The following is a 13,099-nucleotide window of genomic DNA, read 5'->3' as shown; positions in this document are numbered from 1 at the left end:
GCTGTCTGTCTTTGATAAACTTTTGTCTATGCTTTATCCAACTTATACTAAGGTCTTTTAGGGTCTGTAAGCCACACCCTATGGTCTCTAAGTATGGATGCATGAGTGATATGCATCTTCATTAAATTCATGATGCATGCAACTAACTATTATATAGTCTTGGGTCTTCAAGTCTTTAATTCATCTTTTCCTTCTTATCTTCTTCCATTTGAGGTGAACCGCTTCCAAGCTCCTTTTCTTCTTGAGTGCTTTGTTTTCATTTCTTCTTTTCTTCATTTCTTTCTCCTCCTTTGTGTTTACTTTATTTTCTTTGATTGCTTACTTCTGCAGGTTGTTAGTAAAATGATTTGTTTCTTTTGGCACAAGTTTGTTATCATCAAAACCTATAAAAAGGGACTAATGGGGTATGTATTTTTCAACAATCTCCCCCTTTTTATGATGACAAATTAATGATTCTTTTTTAGATGAATAAAATGTAAGCAATAAAAAGTATTACAATTTACAATTAATGCCAATCAAAGTACCACAAATCACATCACATTATCAATATAAGCCACAGAATCATCCAATGTCTCCCCCTTTTAGCGGCAGCAAAAAGAAACACCAGAAATAAGACTCCCCCTCAATTTATACCATGATTTTTAAACAAGTCCTTTAAATGACTGAATCTAAATTAAAACCATATAATACATAACTTCAAGAGTACTTAATCAGCTAAAAAACAGAAATTAAGAGTTCTGCAGTGTAATAAAGCTACGGGAAAGTAAAGTAATTTAAGGTCCAAACCATAGCAGTGCTAAATAAAACCACAACCAATATTTTCACTGCAGGAACCCTAATGCATGAAGTCGACTATATGTCAAGGGAGTAAAGTGCTCACTCAATGGGCATTGGTTTGGTTCGTTCTCTCCTATTCTTTTATTTTTCCAAATTAAACGCAAATTTTTTTCAATTTCAAGGCCTAAATCGGTCAATCTAGGATGACAAGAACGACAACCAAGCATCGACTAACCTAAAAGCTATAAAAAAAACTAATGACAAGAAGACTCACAACCAAGATGGGAAGACATCATAAAATTAAACTAAGCAAATCAAATAGAAGAGATAGGGTATATACCTGAAACACCTAGCTCCAATGAAGATCGATCTTCACTTGAACTTTGCCGCATCCAACAACGAATAACCAATAAAAAGAAAATTGCACATATGATCTTAAGGGGAAGGGGGAATAAAATTATGCTTTAACAATGATGAGAACAAAATAAAAGAGTGGGAAAAAAAATTTTAAAAAAATGTGGACAAGGGGGGTGAATGCAAGTTCAACAAGTTGGACTGAAAATGGCGCACTCGTCCTTGCGCTGCAAACTGAGCTGTCTGCAAAATAAATTAAAGAAACTTACACTGAACTAAAACTAAACTAAAGAAGAAATTAAAAAGAAAAATTATGATTGTTTTTTTTTTTTCTTTTAAAAAAAATCTGAAATTAAAACAAAAACAAAATAGAAAAAGAAACAACTAAATCAATCTTAGAAAACCGAGCTTCGGTTCCCCGGCAACGACGCCAAAATTTGATAATGTCGTTATGTGATAAAAAATAAACCCTAATTAGAACTAATAGAACAGTGATAAGTAGGGATCGAATCCACGGGGAACTGGAAGGCTAAAATGCTAAGGATAAAATATAGTCATTTTAGGTTTTGATTAAACTAAACAAAAAGCAATAATTTAATTAACTACAAGGGATACTAAAAATCAATTTGAGAGATGAAAGAGAGAGACTGTCTTCAGGTTTTGAATCCACATTGATTCATTCATTAGTTAATTTATGGCACACAGTTACGGTTCATTACAGCTACAAGTCTAATGTCACCACATAATGATAAATCGCAATTCAACCTAGTTTATAACCTATCTTGCCGATCACTATCGTTTTTCGCTTTTGGCTTAGCACGCTTAGTTCGGTCAGTTCTAGAAGATGAATAACAGAAAAAAATTTCCTAAACTAGATTTACCAATAAAATCCATTCAATGAAATAAAATTATAAGTCCTAACATCAAGCAATCAAATGTATCATCCATAAATTTAATTAACAAAATTCAATGCTTCATCTACACCTAAAGATAGAAGATACTTAGACACTCATGGGGCTAACTGACAGGGGCAGCAATAGTGATCTTCCATGAACGTGATACGTAGGTAGAGAGCTGGAACGGCTTCAATGGTGAGGCTGGTCTTCTTACATAATGCTGTCCAGGAAATTCCTTAGAAGAAGAAGAAGAAAAAAGAAGAGGAGACGATGAGACGAAGGATGCAATGATGGTGAGTGGTACTGTGCTTGGTTGTGGATGTTGGAGACAGGATTCTAGGAGGGAGGAATCCATTCTTAAAAAGAAAAATAAGGGAAAAACAAAAGAGAGCATGAGAGATGGAGAGAAAATCGAGAGAGAGAGAGAGAGAGAGAGAGAGAGAGAGAGTCCGTGAGGGAGTGAGTGGATTTCTTCTTTTTTTACTATTTTATCTAAAAAAGAAAGAAAGAGAGAGATAGATGTGGAGAGATGAGAGAGAAACGTGAGAGATAAGAAAGAAATCGGAATTGGTGCAAGGGTTAGAGAGAGATGGGAGAGAGAAAATAGGGAAGAGAGAGCTTTTAGGAAGGAGACAGATTTAGGAGATGGGAAAGAGAGATTTTAGGGGACCATTTAGGAGAGAGCCGTGTAGGGGTTTTTGGGGAGAGAGGATTAGGAAAGATAGAATCGTGAATGGATTTGGGTGATATGGAAGAGAGAATGGGTAGCATGAAAAACGTGGGGAAGAGGAGAGGATTTGAGAGAGATTTTAGGAAGAATGGGAGAGAGAGACATGTGGAGGGAGTTAGAGGATAGATAGGAAAGAGAGATTTAAGAGAGTTGGGGAAATCGTGGGAGAGATATTAGTAGAGGGATTTTAGGAGAGAGAAGAAAAGAGATGGGAGAGAGAGAATCATGGAGGATTTAGGAGACATGGGAGAGAGAATGGGCAGCATGTGAGAGAAGAAAGAGAAACGTGGGGGAGAGGAGTTGGGAATTTGAGAGGAAATAGGAGAGAGATACTTGGAAAGAAATTCTAGGAAAGGGGGAAAGCCGCGGCTAGCCTCTGCTCACAACCTATTCTCCAAATGTAAATCCCTATATGCCCTTTTGTAACAAGTTTTGCTTTTCCTCTTTTGCCCTTGCACATAAGTTATGGGTCCATATGAATACATTAGAGCACCAATCTTCCAAACTGACTCAACTTCGTCCGTTTGGCATCAAATACGCTCAAGTCCTATAACGCCCTGCAATCACAATTAAATAGCAAAATATGATTAATTAAATTAAAGATATTAAATTAAAACCAACAATTAAATAGAAATTCAATGCATAATTACATCTCGATCAGCCTCCTACTCATCGGGGCCTAGCAGTTGCCCCGACCGTCGGGTATAGGTTGCGCGCTTTAGCACCATCCATTTTTGGGGGGTCGTTGATTCGGCAGGTGAGTTATTACACACTCCTCAGCGGATTTCGACTTCCATGACCACCATCCTGCTGTCTTAATTGACCAACACCCTTTGTGGGTTCTAGGTTAGCACGCAATCCGGCACCGTAACCCGGCTTCCGGTTCATCCTGCATCACCAGTTTTGCTTACCAAAAATGGCCCACTTGGAGTCCTCGATTCTGTGGCGCGGCTTAATGAAGCAGCCGTACCGTCCTACCTATTTAAAGTTTGAGAATAGGTTGAGGGTGTTGCACCCCCGATGCCTCTAATCATTGGCTTTATCCGATAGAACTCGCCCGTGGGCTCTAGCTATCCTGAGGGAACTTCGGAGGGAACCAGCTACTAGACAGTTCGATTACTCTTTCGCTCCTATACCCAAGTCAAATGAACGATTTGTACGTCAGTATTGTTGCGGGCATCCACCAGAGTTTCCTCTGGCTTCACCCCGCTCAAGCATAGTTCACCATCTTTCGGGTCTCGGCAGGTATGCTCTCACTCGAACCCTTCTTAGAAGATCAAGTTCAGTCGCCGGTGCAACCCATAGGGGGATCCCACCAATTAGCTTCCTTGTGCCTTACGGGTTTACTCGCCAGTTGACTCGCACACATGTCAGACTCCTTGGTCCGTGTTTTAAGATAGGTTGAATGGGAGCCCGACAGGCCGATAGCCGGAGCATACAGTTGCCTACCACGATCACGATGACGACATCTCCTTGGCAATAATGCGATAACCTAGGCTTAGGGCATTACCATAATCCGCATCGGTCCACACCTCGAGTCGAGTGGTGGACCAACTATACACTATTTTGCATCTGACCGAGGCGCATCACCGGCCCCCATCCGCTTCCCTCCTGACAATTTCAAGCATTCTTTGACTCTCTTTTCAAAGTCCTTTTCCTCTTTTCCTCGTGGTACTTGTTTGCTATCGGTCTCTCGCCCATATTTAGCCTTGGACAGAATTTACCGCCCGATTGGGGCTACATTCTCAAACAACTCGACTTGCCAATAGTGCTTCGTGGTGCAACAGAGTCTGGGCACAACGGGGCTCTCACCCTCTCTGGTACCCCCTTTTAGGGGACTTGGGCCTGATCCACCATTGTGGATGCTTCTACAGACTGCTATTCGGACGACGAAGCCATCCGATTCTCAAGCTGGGCTCTTCCCAGTTCGTTCGCCGTTACTAAGGGAATCCATGTAAGTTTCTTCTCCTCCACTTGTTGATATGCTTAAACTCAGCGGGTAGCCCCGCCTAACCTGGGATTGCGGTCAGAGCGTGTTGCAAGATAATGCATGATTAGGGTTACTAGAGACCAAGGTAGGCAGAGTGCACACGAAGCCTGAACTAATGGCGAAGTGGCTTCAACCACCAATCAACGTGAAGCTCGCCACACAGGGGTCCTTTCCTTTGGGCCGACCATACTCCAAAATGGGGCACAGGGGGCCAAACTCCGCTCCGCACTCAGAAAACACAAGGGAAACAAAGGGCGGGCGACATGATGTGTGATGCCCAGGCAGTCGTGCCCTCAGCCTGATGGCCTAGGGTGCAACTTGCATTCAAAGACTCGATGGTTCATGGGATTCTACAATTCACACCAAGCATCGCATTTTGCTAAGTTCTTCATCGATGCGAGAGTTGAGATATCCATTGCCGAGAGTCATTCGTGAGATTTGGATTCAAGACGATGCACACCACACCGAAGGTATGGTGGCACACCCATTCCATTATGAATTCCTTGCTGCCAATTGCATCGGTTGTTGTGTTTGGGTCAATGCCAAGGATACCCGCGGACCGACCTTGCATGGGTAAGGGAGGAAGGGGCTCCCACCTCCACACCCTTCCCCTAGATCGTGATGCAACATGTTCACAGGTCTATCTGCTGAGCAGGCATCGACAATGATCCATCTAGAGGTTCACCTACGAAAACCTTGTTACAACTTCTCCTTCCTCTAAATGATAAGGTTCAATGGACTTCTCGCGACGTCGTTGGTGGTGAACCGCCCATATCACCGCGATCCGAACACTTCACCGAACCATTCAATCGGTAGGAGCGACGGGTAGTGTGTACAAAGGGCAAGGACATAGTCAATGCGAGCTGATGACTCGCACTTACTAGGAATTCCTCGTTGAAGACCAATAATTGCAATGATCTATCCCCATCACGATGAAATTTTAAAAGATTACTGGGCCTATCGGCCAAGGCTATAGAAACATTGAATACATCAGTATAGTGCGCATGCGGCCCAGAACATCTAAGGGCATCACATACCTATTATTGCCTCAAACTTTCGTGGCCAAAACTGCCATAGCCCCTCTAAGAAGCTGGCCGTGGAGGGTACCTCCACATAGCTAGTTAGCAAGTTGAGGTCTCGTTCGCTAATAGAATTATCCAGACAAATCGCTCCACCAACTAAGAATGATCATGCACCACCACCCATAGAATCAAGAAAGAGCTCTCAGTCTGTCAATCCTTACTATGTCAGGACCCGGTAAGTTTCCCCATATTGAGTCATATTAAGCCGTAGGCTCCACTCCTGGTGGTGCCCTTCCGTCCATTCCTTTAAGTTTCAGCCTTACGACCATACTCCCCCCAGAACCCAAAAACTCTGATTTCTCATAAGGTGCCGGTGGAGTCCTAAAAGCAACATCTACCGATCCCTGGTCAGCAACCATTATGGTTGAGACTGGGGCAGTATCTGATCGTCTTCGAGCCCCCAACTTTCATTCTTGATTAATGAAAACATCCTTGGCAAATGCTTTCGCAGTGGTTCATGTTTCATAAATCCAAGAATTTCACCTCTAACTATTAAATACGAATGCCCCCTATTGTCCCTGTTAATCATTACTCCGATCCCGAAGGCCAACGCAATAGGACCGAAATCCTATGATGTTATCCCATGCTAATGTATACAAAGCATAGGCTTGCTTTGAGCACTCTAATTTCTTCAAAGTACCAGCGCCGAAGGCACGACCCGGCCAATTAAGGCCAAGAGTGCATCGCCGATAGAAGGGACAAGACGACCGGTACACACCATGAGGCAAACTGATCGGCCCATCCCAAAGTCCAACTACAAAGCTTTTTAACTGTAACAAATTAAATGTATGCTATTGGAGTTGGAATTACCGCAGCTGCTGGCACTAGACTTTCCCTCCAATGGATCCTCGTTAAGGGATTTAGATTGTACTCATTTCAATTACCAGATTCGAAGAGCCCGGTATTAAAAATTGGGTAATTTGTGTGCCTACTGCCTTCCTTGGATGTGGTAGTCATTTCTCAGGCTCCCTCTCTGGATTCAAACCCTAATTCTCCATCACCCGTTACCACCATAGTAGGCCATTATCCTACCATTGAAAGTTGATAGGGCAGAAATTTGAATGATGCGTTGTCGGCACGAAGGCCATGCGATCCGTCAAGTTATCATGAATCATCAGAGAAATGGGCAGAGCCCACATAGACCTTTTATCTAATAAATGCATCCCTTCCAGAAGTTAGGGTTTGGTCCACGTATTAGCTCTAGAATTACTACGGTTCTCTGAGTAGCAGATATCATCAAATAAACTATAACTGATTTAATGAGCCTTTCGTAGTTTCACAGTCTGAATTAGTTCATACATACACATGCATGGCTTAATCTTTGAGACAAGCATATGACTACTGGCAGGATCAACCAGGCAACTTTCCTTCTTGATGCCAGGTCCTCATGAAGAACATCCCCTAATGGCATTGGATGATGTTAATCAAGACGAACATGACAGTCTATCTTTTCTTGCGCAACGAATCGCAACCAAAGGATACAAGAGAACTCACATCCAATTGCCCTTGAAATGTCCCACATCCTAGAGAACACACAATGCACATTCACCATAACCTCAAAAGGGATGGTAGCACATTCATCGCATTCAAAGCCACATCACACCACCACAAAGGCAAGCAAGAGACAGAACGAGAATCGAGGGGCAATATCTTTCCATCCGACTAAGTAAGCAACACATGAGCCTTGTCATGCTAACCAAAGGCACTAACAGCCCAGATCATAACCCACAAAGGTATCTATGCATAGTGGTTCAATGCACAAGCAAAGAGCCCACCAACACAAGAAAACCCATAGCCACTCATATGCATCACGTCCACAACAAGAAATGGCACCAGCCAACCTAATATTAGAAGGAATGAGTAAGACCAATGCATGAAGGCCCCGCTTAGCATGATAGTTTGAATTTGATTTCCCACTACGAGCAACAATCCGACAAGAGGCAGAACATAAAATATTTTTTTTCAAAAACATGACTAAGAAGGGTAGGGGGGAGGAGATAACGAAAAAGCTTTGTATGCATAGGTTTTTGAAAACTATGGGGGATGGGTGTAACACATTGTATGCATGGTATTTTAAAAACTATGCAACATCATTTGTGGTGCGATTTGACAAAGCCCCATCAAAAGTCGGCCCACATGAGGCATCGCTTGCGAAACGAGCCAGGGACACAAATAGGCCCAAGCCCCCACCTAGGCCATTACCTCGCCCTGGGCCGATAATAAACCAAGGTACCGGCAAGGTTTAACATGAGTTTCTAACCTTGCAAGCAACAAAGGCCCACTGGAGAGAAACAAATCGTTATACATGGTGTTTTGAAAACTATGAGTCATTATTGTGGTGCGATTTGATAAAGCCCCATCAAAAGTTGGCCCATGTGAGGCACCGCTTCCGGCATGAACCAGGGACACAAATAGGTCCAAGCCCCCACCTAGGCCATTACCTCACCTTGGACCGACAATCAACCAAGTTATCGGCAAGGTTTAACGCGAGTTTCTAATCTTACAAGCTACAAAACTCCACTAGAGAGCAACAAATCATATGCATAGGTTGGGGAGTCCAACATTCAAAGGGGGGGAGGGACCATCGTATACGGGGTTGCCCACAATGGTGTGCACAGTTATTTGGGTGTGCCTGCAGCCATGCATATAGCAATGTGGGTGCCCCCACATCGCAATGCAACCACCACTAGAGAGCAACAAATCGTTGGGAGTCCAACATTGGGAGGGGGGAGGGACTATTGTATGCAGGCATGCCCATAATACTACGCATAGTTATGCAAGCGTGCCCACAGCCGTGCACACAGCAACGTGGGTGTGCCCACGTCGCCATGCAACCACCACTAGAGAGCAACAAATCGTTGGGGAGTCCAACATTGGGAGGGGCTGGGACCATCGTATGTGGGTATGCCCATAATAGTGTGCATAGTTACGCAGGTACACCCACAGTCGTGCACACTGCAATGTCGGTGTGCCCACATCGCCATGCAACCACCACTAGAGAGCAACAAATCATTGGGGAGTCCAAAATTGGGAGGGAGGAGGGACCATCATATGCGGACATGCCTGCAATAGTGTGCAAATTATACGGGCATGCCTGCATCCATGCGTACAACAACATGGGTGTGTCTACGAGGATCTGTACCTAGAACCATGTGTTCTGTGGCTCTTTTGGTTTGGATGGGTTTGGGGTTATGCTCCTTGGTTGGAGAGAGAGAAGGAATGCGTCTTCTCAAATGGTTATGATTTATCGAGGGATGGGGGTCATACAATTAAATGAAATGGAGTCACCACCTAGGATTAGGGCCTAGGACCCATTGGTGTAGCCCTGTGAAGGGTTACGAGACTTCGTTTGGTCTGGTCAAAGATTCGGGGTAAGTGGTCAGGTTACGAGAGTGGGAAGGTGTTAGGCACCCACCTCGCCTAGTAAAACTGGTCTTTCTACTAGATGCTGGTTTTTGAATATTCTTCCTTCATAATGTCCTATTCCCATATGTACGGTTAAAATGATGCGCAAACTGCTTAATTAAATTAACTACTGTACACTACATAGTCATAATTTAAAAGTCTACATTGTTACAAAATTAAAATGCGATGAAAGAGTTAAATACCTGTATGCATTTAAATTAATGCAGTTATACGGGATGAATTGCATCCACATCTCAGGTGAGGTAAACGACTGGCTTTGTCCTTCATTGGACAGAGTAACGACGTCGAAAAGTAGTTACCTGGATATCAGGCAGAATAACGGCGACGAAAAAATATTTGGGGAGTACTTACTCGGATATCGGGCAGCGAAATGGGTTACGGGTGTCGGGTGCTGAGACCTCGGATAGAACAACGACGTCGGAGAGCTTCGGAAACTAGGCTTCTTCAGATATCGGGCACAGTAATGGCTCATGGGCATCAGATACAAGGACCTCGGATAGAATAACAACATCGAAAAATGCTTTGGAAACTGAGGATTAGAACATCGGGCAAGGTGACTAGGCCATGGGAGGCTCCAGGGTTTTGGACAGAATAGGGTTAGGAAAGGTAGGTCTGGAGGACCCAAACTCCAGACAGAGGGACTAGGCTCGAAGGCTCAAAATCGGATAGGTACAGGGCCCCAAAACTAGGAACAAAGGAAAAAACTAAAAAACTGGAGCTCTGGGGGTCCCCCCTATCCTCAACTTGAGACCTTGTTGAAATGAGGGGTGGGGGCTATTTATAGGCAAAAATCCATCTGGCAGTGCCACGGGAGATTTGGCGGCACCGCCGGATAGAAAATTTTCATTTTGGGTAACCTGGCAGTGCCACGGCTTGGGATACGGTGCTGCGGAGGGGAAATCTTTCCTGGCTGTGGCTCTATCATGTGACGCCATGACCGAGCGTGGTGCTGTGGCTGGGTGCAGCGCTGCTGAGAGGCACTATAACCGAGCATGATGCTGTCGGGCCATGCTGCAGCCGCACACGATGCCATTGGGTCTGGGCTTTAAGCATGGGCGTCGTAGGGGGTCATTTCGGGAATGCGGGGGGCCAATGGGTGGAAACAAAATGGAACAGGGGGTGTCTGAGTTACCCCGAAGGAAAGGAGTATTTAAAGGGCATTGCCAATTTTTTACGTCTAGTTGTCGTCATCGCTGGGGGGGTGGCAAAATTCAGCGTCTATAGTTTGCCCCTCTTTGGCCGAGACCTGTGCCAATAGCCGAAGAGCTAACACAAAAGACAGCTTGATTTTGTCACCAGGCGCATGCAACACCGCCACTTTGCTCATAGGTGGCAGAGTTGAACAATAAAACCGCGTCTCAGTAAACCATTCGACAAATCTTTTGAGCAACTACTATCGTCACTTTGCTCATAGGTGACAGTGTTCCCTCGGTAAATTTTTTCAGTAAGCCTCCTTAGGCCGAGCAACTACTCTATTACTTTGCTCAAAGTTAATAGGGATCCCTTGTAAACCTTTTGGTGAACTTCCTCGGGTTGAGCACTACTATCGCCACTTTGCTCATAGGTGACGAAGTTTTGAACAATAAAACCTAACTTGGAAAATCACTCGGTGAATGATAAAACCTATCTCAGCAAACCATTCGATGAAAATTCTTTTTCTAGTTTCGAACACCAAAACCTATCTCGGCAAAAGGGAGATCAAAATATCAAAAAGGGTAATGGCTTTGAGCGATGCTCGATTTGAAAGGCATACTGATCAAATTTTTCCTTAGGGACGTACGATGAGATGGCATCGTGACCAAAAGATGAGATGGCATCGTGATCAAACGATGAGATGGCATCGTGACCGAACGATGAGATGGCCTCGTGACCAAATGATGAGATGGCATCATGACCAAACAATTACATGGCATCATGACCTAACGAAGAGATGGCATAGCAACCAAACGATGAGATGGCATCGCGACCAAATGATGAGATGGCATCGCTACCAAACGATTAGATGGCATCGTGACCAAATTTTGAAATGTGTAATGATGAGACGGCATCACGACTGAATTTTGAAATGTGTAATGATGAGACGGCACCACAATCGAATTTTGAAAGGTGCAACGATGAGATGGCATTGCGACCAAATTTTGAAATGTGTAACGATGAGATGGCATCGCGATCGAATTTTGAAATATGTAACAATGAGATGGCATCATGACCGAATCTTGAAAGGTGTAACGATGAGACGGTATTGCGACCAAATTTTGAAATGTGTAACAATGAGACGGTATCTCGACCAAATTTTGAAATGTGCAACGATGAGACGGCATCGCGACCGAATTTTGAAAGGTGTAACGATGAGACGGCATCACGACCAAATTTTGAAATGTGTAACAATGAGACAGCATCATGATCAAATTTTGAAATGTGCAACAATGAGACGGCATCACGATCGAATTTTGAAATGTGCAATAATGAGACGGCATCGCGATCGAATTTTGAAAGGTGTAATGATGAGGCGGCATCGCGACCAAATTTTGAAAGGTGTAACAATAAGACGGCATCGCGACCAAATTTTGAAAGCTGTAACGATGAGATGGCATTGCGACCAAATTTTGAAATGTGCAACGATGAGACGGCATCGCGACTGAATTTTAAAATGTGGTACAATGAGATGGCATCGCAACTGAATTTTGAAATGTGCAATGATGAGATGGAATTGCGACCGAATTTTGAACTGTGCAACGATGAGACAGCATCGCGACCAAATTTTGAAAGGTGTAACGATAAGACAGTATCGCGACCGAATTTTGAAAGGTGTAACAATGAGACAGCATCGCGACCGAATTTTGAAATGTGTAATGATGAGACAGCATCGTGACCGAATTTTGAAATGTATGATGATGAGATGGCATCGCGACCGAATTTTGAAATGTGCAACTATGAGACGGCATCGCGACCAAATTTTGAAATGTGTAACGATGAGACGGCATTGCGACTGAATTTCAAAAAGTGCAACGATGAGACGGCATTGCGACAGAATTTTGAAATGTGCAATGATGAGACAGCATCACGACCAAATTTTGAAAGGTGTAACGATGAGATGACATTGTGACCGAATTTTGAAAGGTGTAACGATGAGATGGCATCACGATCGACTGGGGAAAAGAAGCACGATGAGATGACATCGCAACCAACCTGGAGAAAGGTACGATGAGATGGCATCATAATAACTTCAGAAAAAATGTACGATGAGGTGGCATCATGACCAATTTTTTAGAAAACATACGATGAGATGGCATCGTGACCATTGGGGAAAAACATATGATGAGGTAGCATTGCAACTTATTTTTCAAAACCATACGACGAGACGGCATCGCGATCGATTTTTAAAAAAAGAACATACGATGAGATGGCATCGTGATCGATTTTTCAAAAACATACCATGAGATGGCATCGTGACCGGTTTTTCAAAAACATACAATGAGATGGCATCGTGACCGGTTTTTCAAAAATATAAGATGAGATGACATCGCGACCGGTTTTTCAAAATGTGCAGTGGGGTGGCATTGTAACCCCCAAAAAAATATTTTTTTTGGCCACGGTGCTACCATGCGGGGCCGAAGCCTGGGCCACGGCGCTGCGTGAGCAAGCACCCACAGCCTGTGGGGCCACCAAGTTCTAATTTCTATAAAAAGGGGGTGGACCTCATTTCTCACCTCCCCCTCTCCCTTTGCTTGGTTTTTTTCCTTCTTGGGCTCTCCCCTCTCTCTTCTTTCTCTATCTTCCTTGCTTTTTCTCATTTTTCTCTTTCTTCTTTGTTTTTCCATCTCTCTAGTGAGCCATTCACCAT

The 13,099-nt window shown here is 43.8% G+C and overlaps 1 non-coding gene across 1 annotated transcript; it reads right to left on the bottom strand.

Annotated features, from left to right (window-relative positions):
* Positions 1–5,018: 5,018 nt before the first annotated feature.
* LOC122641188 lies at positions 5,019–5,174 on the bottom strand. The gene has a single exon (XR_006329837.1). It is a non-coding gene; the product is annotated as a 5.8S ribosomal RNA (ribosomal RNA).
* Positions 5,175–13,099: the final 7,925 nt, after the last annotated feature.

This window comes from Telopea speciosissima, chromosome 9 (genome assembly GCF_018873765.1).
Source record: "Telopea speciosissima isolate NSW1024214 ecotype Mountain lineage chromosome 9, Tspe_v1, whole genome shotgun sequence".
Classification (NCBI taxonomy): Eukaryota; Viridiplantae; Streptophyta; class Magnoliopsida; order Proteales; family Proteaceae; genus Telopea; species Telopea speciosissima.
Note: the sequence above shows the minus strand (reverse complement) of the source record. Positions and strands in the feature narration are given on the sequence as shown.